Below are 9,494 nucleotides of genomic sequence, written 5' to 3' on the forward strand. Positions count from 1 at the left end.
CATCGCGTGGCTAGTTCATCCATTGTTTTCAGGTTCAAGACATCTGCCAATTTCTATACGGTAGCTTCAGTCTGTTGCAAACTACATTTCTCTTGAAGGCAATTTTTGAGCAGGAATTGGGTTTCACGCAGTTTTCATGGTGATGCTTTGGGTGCACAAACTGGGTAATGTTGGTCTTTACCTGTTAACAAAGGGCCCTAAATGATTAAAATGGTATTTGGTAAATTCGATTTACAGTGTGTTCTCTTACCTTTTCTGACCTATCTTTCCTCAAATAGAACAGTGGCTGATTGAATTCGCATCGCTTATTAATGTCAGATTTAATTTTTTTCTTGCTCTAACCTTTCTTAGCTGCTAAGGGCCATTATTGCCCGAGAGGTATGTGTGTGTACTGTACACACACGGAAATCGCTTCATTCAAATCTGCGGTATTTACAAAAAGGTACTTCGGTCCCGTCAAAATCTCGTATTTCAGTGCGACAAAACTGCCGGCAGTACACGCTTATTCAACGGCCCTGCAGTTTACCTGTCCTGGCCGATGATGAAGCATGGCAATGCAGCGTGCTGCACGCGGCCATCGTGTTTTCGACAGCCCCCGGACCGATAGTCTATGAAAGGCCATTACATGCACTATGCGCGCGTTGCTTGGTGTGGGTTGTGGTCTTTGCGGCTGCTTCACTGCAGTTCCTTTTTTTTTTTCCCCTGCGCTCCTGTCACGACGTGGGGCCAGTTTATTTTAGAACGTGCGAGGCCTATCGAGTGGCATCTCTGAGGCGACGCTAATGCTGCCAGTGCTGATGAGCGGTCGCGTAAGAATGACAAGACCAGTGAATGAATTAAACTTTCTATAGGGCTTTCTTTATTCCGAACTCTGTGTCAAGAACTATTTTCGGTCCCCTTACCCTTAATTTCAAATCGGCATGATTTGAACAAATTTTCAGACCCTTAACTGTTTATGCCCGACCATTGGCGCTTGGCGTTGCAACGATATATATCCTTTTTATGGCGCGCGCACAATTTGGCTCTAAACGTGATGGTCCTTGCCTCATCTTCAAAAGTCTTGGCGCAAATCTCACAAGTTTACTCGCAACAAACATAAATATAAGACTGCTCAAAGAGAGCAGCACGCGGCTACAAAACCACCGTGCCTCACACACGTGTCCACTCTTGGCACCCTCAGTCCGAATAGAATTTGACCAAAAGTTTGAGCTAAGAAAGCGAGCACGAAACAACGAGAGTTCACCGTGAGTGCGTGTCTTTGAGGAATGGTCGAGCACAATAGGTTTTGCCACTAAAAGCACTGATCGTGGTGCTTGCGTGCGGTACAGCGAAACGGTGATATCGATACGAGATGGAAGTACGCGTTATATGTTGTTCCGCAGCTGGCGCTTCTATAGTCCTCACAATGAAAAGTGGAAGAATTGATTTTTTTTTTCTGCAAAACAAACCTCGAGTAGAACCCCGCTGTTACGTTCGCGGTTGCTGCGTTTTACCAGTGCTACGTTTTCATGAGCCAGTCCAGCTGCCATAGATCGAAACCCATGTATACGTATGAAACTCGATCGCCTGTATCTGTTACATAATGCAATTGTTGCATCATTTCCGCATCGCATGCCGCGGAAGTCGCCTCGCGGTGATAGTTTACACCGTTCCGGCATTGGTTTAATGCGTGTGCAATGTCAGTGCCGGGTAGAAAAAGCGAAACTATACACTCTATCGGCGCTTGTCCGCCGCTATGTTAGGCGACTTCTGGCGGGAAGCCCCCACGCCAAAGCGAGCACGCTTAGAGAATAGGTGATTTTTGGTGCGGCTGTTGGCACAGTTACATCGCCGCTGTGATGCCAGCACGAACGACCCTAACGCGAGAAAACGAAACTATGCCGCGGCAGACAGCACACGAGATGCAGTTGCGCGCGTTGGCTCCGACGGTTTTGTTTCTGCCATCCGCTTTATACTTGTCACCTGCACCCTAAGATACACAATTTCGAGATTCCAATAGGCGATGATCCTATGGGATTAATGTGGCCACCGCGATAACAGCGAAGAGGAGCGCGCGTACCGCACCTTCGCACGCTCTAGGCATGCTCCCTCTTAGCTGCTAAAACCCTACCACAGACAGCTGCTCAGAAGCGGAATCGAAATTTGAGCTATATATATAGTTAGCATAGCATCATGGAAGAAATGGCACACTCATCACTTGTGTTGTTTGGTCTTCTTTGCTCATGCAGAACGATCCTGGGAACCACACAGCCTTGCTAATTCCAGAAAAGGATATGGCACACACGTCATAATAATAAAAAAAACTGCAGGCAACAGTGCACAATTTTTTTTCACGCTAAACATACATCTGCTACGTTTCCTGGCTGTTACTTTTTTTTTTTGCGGTCTTATGAAAAACTCTGCAGCATTGTGTTTTGTTGCATTTGATGCTCTGGTGCATTTAACAACTATATGTGGACACTTGAGTGCACTCTCAACTCTCGCTTTAGGTCGTACACACATATGTGTAGCCCCAAAAAATTTAACTTCATATTGTCTCTCCCAGATGCACACAAATCACGTACATCACCACCTGGACAACATGACCACAGATGTCATGCATATTCAAGAATGCTGATTCCATGGCTGCAGTTGAGGTTTTCGGCCAGAAGCATGGGTAACGGGGCGAGCTGGCACAGGTTGATTGCTTGCAACAGAGAAGTAGACACTAGCGAAATGTGTCGTAGTATGTGCACCGACATTTGCAGCTGAACTGGTTTTTACTGCAATGTGAAATTTTTAGCAGTCACTGAAGAAGAAAATAAGTAAAGTGTGTATTGCAGAAACAAAAAAATAAAATAAAATTAATTCAGCTGGTGAATGTGAGAGTTTTCAATTGCAAAGTATATATGCCAATCCTAATTTATCTTCGAGAAAGTACTCTACAAGCTGTAATTAGTCCAAAAGTGATGGCCTACAGAGTGTTTCACTGTAGATGTGGCAATTTTTTAAATAGATTAAATACAGCTAAGATATTTATTTAACCCGCAGGCTTGTAAATTAATATATAGTATTTAACTTTTTAGCAGTTACAGTAATGCCCCTTATTATAGCTGACCATAATATCCGCATCAGTTTTTAGATTTCTCAAATTGTGATTCTCTCGGCTGCAGTAGGCGAAACTGCACGGGCCAGGAGTGCTCGCAGCCACGCCTACGAGTGCATACCCAGCTCTTTCCTCGAGCAGTTCCCACTGCGGTCACTAAAGTATATACACACTTCATTCCCTACTACTGTTTTTCAAGCTCAGCCAGTGTAAAAGCAAATCCCTTTAAGAGCTGTTAATTCCTTATAAAAGAACTAATCCCAGCTGGGACACACCTTGCACAGAAAGATTACAGAAGAAGCCTTAACACAGCTGCAATACCTGCAGGTTTTTGACTGGTATCAACTGAAAATGTAGACAGTTTAGTCTGACAAATCCCAACTGACCCCTGCTGAGATCACACACAACCCTGTGGTTTCCATAGCTGGTGACCACTCAAAATCTGCCATGCTTGTGAAGTTGACCTGCTATTGACTAGGACAAACATTTGGCTTTTATTATGTCATTAACTAGAACTATTTGCAATGATATTTCAGGCACACTTCAGTTTTGATCACACAGTTTCACTTGGTTCCAGCTCGAACAGTGAAGCTGCTTTGCAAGAGAAGGTGTGGCATCATATATTAGCAAACAGCTATGATTCTTAATTTGAAACTGTGGCCAACAGATTTCTGCTTGAGACTGAGTGATACTAGTTCATATCAGCTGCAACAATGTCAAATTCTCAGTTTAGGATGTTTCCCTTGCACGTATGTAAATCCAGATGGCAATTGCCCTGTGAAAGAAAATTATATTCACCTGAACTATAGCTTATCTACTGCCTTCATGACTGTAGAAAAAAAGGTTTAAAGCTCCTTCAAGTAAGTGCAATATTAGTACAAGACCCACTTAATTTTCATTGAAAGGTATGATGGCATTTTCATCAAGCAGAGAGATACAGTAGGGATTAGAACTGCAATGTGAGACATGGGTCATATGGTTACTTGGTCATCACAAAGCTGAACTTTTCTTATTAAATAGAAGTAGAAATAATTTGCTTATTGTTCAAATGTCAGGTTGAAAGCTCTTGACTTTAGTTGTTATCAAAGCTGCTGAGGTAAGAAAATTGTCACACATTTTACCCCATTAAAGGTGAAGCATAGAAGAACATACCATCAGATGAACCTGTGCTCACTGAAAAAATAATGCACACAGTACAATAAGAGCCAACAGCCCCTGTAAAAGAATTTAAAGGCCCAGATTGCAGTATAAATCATTCAATCATTCATAAATCAATATGTTCAGAACAATCCTTGCAAAGTTTCTAATCAGGTTATTTACTGCCCACACATTTTTGAAAAGGCATGAATGAATGTCTGACAGTCTAACAGACCTCTTAGCTGTTTTCCTTCCATTCACATAATATTAAATTAAATATTACGAACAGCCTGACAATTGTAGATACATAAGGGAAAACTGTGCAATTACTCCTACCGGAAGCAAAAGAATCAAAACAAGCAAAAGCTACAAGAAACAATTATTACAGGTACAACAAATACAGATTAATTTTTTTTTCTTTTTGAAATGTTAGTCATACTGATCCTAGTGTATCAATAATGAGAGTGTGATTTTGCAAGAAGTGTGCTATAAAGTAGAATTGCTTTTCATGACATAGATTCTATTGTGCCGTGATTATACATTGTCAGCCTCACCTTATTTATGTTCTTTCCCAAGATGCCATCTTGGAAAGGCACTTTCATTTAACTTGCACGCACACACACACATCTTTTTCACTGCCAGAAAACTGCGCATGGTAATGCAGCAAAACACTGAAGAATAATACAGCAGCTTCAGCTGCCCCTTAGGTTGTGCACAGATGGTACAGTAAAGAGCTCTTTGTGTGATCCACCAAAGCTGTCAGGTACATATATGCCAGTGTGCTGCTGCCTTCCTGTACCTAGCTAAATTTTGTGGTTCCGCAACTTTCGATGGGAAGTGAATTTTGTTAAAAAGTTTCATATCTAAAAATGGTGATGAGTAATGTCTGTTTGTAAAAAAGACTATGGAAAGACCTAGAAACAGGAATATGCGAACACTTGGTGACATAAGACAGCTATTCAAAACACATTTGAAACATTCTTCAAGCTATATTGCCCACATGGAAAACATGAAGGAGTTGAAACAAATATTGTAATACCTTATCTAAGAGTATCATATCTGAGTTCTAATATTGTTTTTTTTCTCATGGATACTAGAGTCAAGGATTTCACATTAAAGAGCAACCACAGAATCTTCTGTAATGTGACACAAACATACCATAATAAGCTAAGCTACCACTATAGTATAAGAGAATATGCTAGAATATTTGATTCAGTTCACATATTCCATTGAATTTCAGCTGCAGGAGAGAGAACCACGATTAAGTAAAATACCACTCTATCGTTAGCCTTTGAAATATTCCTGAAAGAGATCATTTTTTTTTGTGCGTTAGCTGAAATTCCATTGTCAGAAAATGATTTAAGCATATAATTTATGTTTTCCTGCAACTAATGCATTGCTGCCTCAAAGTGTACTTGATCTGTGAGCAAAACTGCGCTGTCCATGCACTGGAAGACCAAGCACCTGAAGTTATCGAGCTGAAGCCATTAGTGATTAAATTTTTTTAAAGAGTATGGAAGATAAAATAGAATCCAGCAGTTTACCAGCCTCTATATATTGGCAGTTTACCACCAGGTTCAGTTTGGTTATTTAATTTAATAATGAACGACTATACAAAATATTCTCAAGGATAGCGAAAAACAGAGCTCAAAAGCCAAGCAGGTACAGTTTGCTTGGTAAAATCCTATGTTTCATCACATCAAAGATTTTCTGAACACTAAGAAAAAAAGCGCAGTTAAACAATTTGTCAAATGATGAATACAGCTCAGCTGCAAATTTGTCATGAATTAATGCAATGCCCCTTCTTGTAATATCGCGTTCCTGATGATTAAAAAAAACAGAGACTGTTAAAAAATTTTGTCATGCATTCAAATAGGAATTTTTCTAGTATTTTGGATGGGGTCAATGACAGGTAAATTGGTCAGTAGTTCTCAATGCATTTTTTGCCCTCCCCTTAAATAGTGGCCTATATCAAAGCTTATCAAATCATATGACAGAATTTTCCTGAAACCTTTCAGTCAAAAAGAACGGAATGTTTGCAAGAACATGATGATACCATGGTAGCAATGAAGTGGGCATATTTCACCTAAATGTGCACTAACTTGGACAGATCCCCCTTCGAGAGCCTCAGAATGTATGTTAAAGCAGGTGAAAGTTTTTTTTAGTGTGCAAGTGGTGTTGTGTTGTGTTACTGCCATTCTTGTTGCAAGCCTGAAATATTGATTGAAATTATCAGCTTTTTATGATGGATTATTCAGCAAACCATCAGTGCATTCAGAGACCTTATCTCTTCTGTGAAGGGGGTTAATTTGCGACACCTTTGCAGGGTTTTTTGTTTAATTAATAATAACAGTAACAATGATGATAATGCTTTGTATGCATTAAAACAACTCTATGTCTAAGAAATGCTTCTGAAATACTTTGGATGCAACTGCAGCACAAGCACTCACATTCGCATGAAGGCACAAAATAATCTAGTGACAACATGAGAGCATCTCTTTTGCAGCCTTCCTGTTCGTGACAAACCTCTCACCACTCCCCAACTTCGTTCTCTTCAGTGCATCCTCTTAAGATACACCCCTCACCCATGGCAATTTTTTTGTCTACCGTCTCAGAGCTTCCGCCTGCATGCCCCATTTGCTATCATCCCTATGCTAATCAGGAGCGTGCCCTCTTTTCTGCCCCATAATCATCATCATCAGCCTGACTACGCCCACTGCAGGGCAAAGGCCTCTCCCATGTCTCTCCAATTAACCCTGTCCTGTGCACAGTTGCGGGCACCGTATCCCCGCAAACTTCTTAATCTCATCCGCCCACCTAACTTTGTGCCGCCCCCTGCTATCTGTTTGCCTGCTCTTGGAATCCACTCCGTTACCCTTAAGGACCAGCGGTTATCTTGCCTGCGCATTACGTGCCCTGCCCAAGCCCATTTCTTTCTCTTGATTTCAACTAGGATATCATTCACCTGCGTTTGTTCTCTCACCCACTCCGCCCTCTTCCGATCTCTTAACGTTACACCTATAATTTTTCTTTCCATAGCTCACTGCGCTGTCCTTAAGTTAAGCTGAACCCCATTGACTTTCAATTACAGCATTATCCATAGCATCGGACAAGCTAATATGGACCAGATGGTTTTGGTGACCCTGGCACAAGATATCCACGGCGCTTCATGTTGCATCATAATAAATCTGTTTCTATCTCTCTCTTAGACACACATACAACTGCTGCAGCATCCATGTATGTGTGTGCTCCTTAATTTGAATGTGGGTGTTTGCGCTGCCGTTACATCTGAAGTGTCAAACAAACTTGCCTGAAAGCTCGTTTTCCTCTTAATATATTTCGTTTACTGGTGATTATGTTGGAGTGCCTGTCTATTCTTTAGCTTGGTGGGTGCCATATATCAACTTTCTTCCCTTTGAGTAAATTAAATGGATGATTTGTTGCTTCACCCCACATCTTTAAATAATGCTGCTCATTCACCTACTTCTTTTTTGTATCGTATATAGGACAGTTGATCACTTGCTTTTGTTCTGCTGTTCAGAATGCTGTAATGAGTATGTGTGTGCAGTTTACGACCGTGTAGAATGAGACCATGGTTTTATGTGGTTTATCGTACGTCCCAAAGTGACTCAGACTATGAGGACGCCGTAGTGGCAGGCTGTGGATAATTTTGACCACTTGGGGTTCTTTAACGTGCACCGACATTGCACAGTACAAAAGGCCTCTAGCATTGCGCCTTCATTGAAATGAGGCCAACAAGACCGGGACCAGACCCGCATCATTCAGGTCAGTAACTGAGCACCACAACTACTAATCCATCATGGCAGCTTGCCCATGCTTTTCATTCAGTGTTTCGGTATATACACTGCATTTGTCATCACCTGTTGCATCACCTTGTCAAGCCACTGACAGCAGTAGCTTTTTGTGGCTGCTCCCTCTTTGCACGAAAAGAAAATTCAATTCGAATTTAAAGAAATTATGCATTAAAATATTTATTCCATCACCTTACTTATTCACTCTCAAGGGCATTATTTAGAGAAATGGGTGAACAGAACAAATTATTAACAGAACAAATCATTAACAGAACAAATCAGTTGCAGCTTTCTTGAAGGCGATGTTATTGACGATCACAGTGACAAAGGCAAAAAAGTAGTTCCAGTCATTACTGGTGTGTGGATAAAATGAATATATGACATGCGAGAACACAGACATTAAACATGTGGTCATTACGTGATGAAATATAGGGCTCATTGTAGTGTTCGTGAAAAGCTGAAAATCAGTGCACCAGAGGAAAGAAATAGAAGTTGTAAAACAGAAAACAAGACTGTCTGTAATGTTGAAACTGAATGGTAAAAAGAAAAAATTTATAGTAAAGCAAAAGAAATATCAATATTGTTGTGACAAATTTGTCGTCAAAAAAAGGGCATTTGAAATGTTAAAAACATCTTGCCATCCTAATATCACCCCCAAATTTTAACAAGAATTGCAGACAATTTTAGAATGTGTGGTAAAGTAACTATTTTGATTCCAATTTTGATACCGCCTTTGCTGCTCTGCCAATGCCCAAAACTGGTAAAAATTTTTCTCGAAACATGTAATACCTAGGAGCACAATTTGAAACACTTTTTGTATAATGTGTCCATACCTCTGGATTGTAAAGTTGAGATTTCGGAGCGTGGTCAAAGGTGTCTACCACTCATATTAATAAGAAAGCAAGAGCTGAATTACAACTATCCAACATTAAAATGATCATTACACTGCAAGATCAAATAGCCCCAGTTGAAGGACTCATTGTGCTTCTGCAGGTTCCAGTGGTTCTCGCTAAGCTGGTCCCAACAATACATGATCGCAGATCTTTGAACAGCACTTCAAAAAACCTTGCTTGCAGAAGCACGAAGTTGGCAGTGCACAAAGTGCCGTGAAATTGCGGCCGACCATGCTCACGTCGAGGACCTCATTTCAACAGCAACTAACATACACAAATATCTACGCAGTAGCAAGATTTATTACAATGAAAAAAAGGTTTTTCTTGCTGTTAACCAATAACAAGTTGCTGATTTTGAGTATTTGTGACACCTACAGACAAGTGAAATGTGCCTTGTGAATTACTTCTGCTTATATGCATTGCTTACAAGGTGAGTTATTATTGAGAAAGTTGGCTCAGAATTGAAGAAAGCATGTCAGTTTGAGTAGTTTAAGCACACAAACAAGGAATGAAAACATAGGAAATCAGCTGTAAACAATCAATTTATTTCCTGGCTCAAGCACTTTA

At 40.7% G+C, this 9,494-nt stretch overlaps 1 protein-coding gene across 1 annotated transcript in view; it reads left to right on the top strand.

Moving 5' to 3' along the window:
• Positions 1–9,494, top strand: part of LOC149358222 (lysozyme c-1-like) — a 68,201-nt gene that overhangs the window by 35,714 nt on the left and 22,993 nt on the right. The gene's annotated exons all lie outside the window — the stretch shown is intronic.

Source organism: Amblyomma mixtum, chromosome 2 (assembly GCF_055824585.1).
Source record: "Amblyomma mixtum isolate Tamu chromosome 2, ASM5582458v1, whole genome shotgun sequence".
In the NCBI taxonomy this organism is placed as follows: Eukaryota; Metazoa; Arthropoda; class Arachnida; order Ixodida; family Ixodidae; genus Amblyomma; species Amblyomma mixtum.